This window comes from Etheostoma spectabile, unplaced genomic scaffold, assembly GCF_008692095.1.
Source record: "Etheostoma spectabile isolate EspeVRDwgs_2016 unplaced genomic scaffold, UIUC_Espe_1.0 scaffold272, whole genome shotgun sequence".
In the NCBI taxonomy this organism is placed as follows: domain Eukaryota; kingdom Metazoa; phylum Chordata; class Actinopteri; order Perciformes; family Percidae; genus Etheostoma; species Etheostoma spectabile.
In genome coordinates, this window is record NW_022605576.1 from 1,518,063 (window position 1) to 1,518,319 (window position 257).

The following is a 257-nucleotide window of genomic DNA, read 5'->3' on the forward strand; positions in this document are numbered from 1 at the left end:
ACCTCGTCTCTAGTGACGTAGAAAGCCGTGCAGATGTTGAACAGCTCCCCCGGAGACTAAAGACAGGGGACATTCAGAAACCGGATCTCACTCAAAACAGCATGGAAGTTTGTATGAGTATGGAAGGACAAAGACACAAAATACCACCCCAAATCCCAGAAAAATAGATTTTTTTAACATAAGCCGAGTGTGCTAGGTGAGCAACATTAACTGCCTTCTAGTCTCGCTTTGCCAGACCTTCCTCCACAGCTCTGCAG

General features: G+C 46.3%; 1 protein-coding gene across 2 annotated transcripts in view; it reads left to right on the top strand.

Moving 5' to 3' along the window:
• The window catches only part of prkdc (protein kinase, DNA-activated, catalytic subunit), a 66,028-nt gene that overhangs the window by 8,477 nt on the left and 57,294 nt on the right, over window positions 1–257 (top strand). The gene's annotated exons all lie outside the window — the stretch shown is intronic.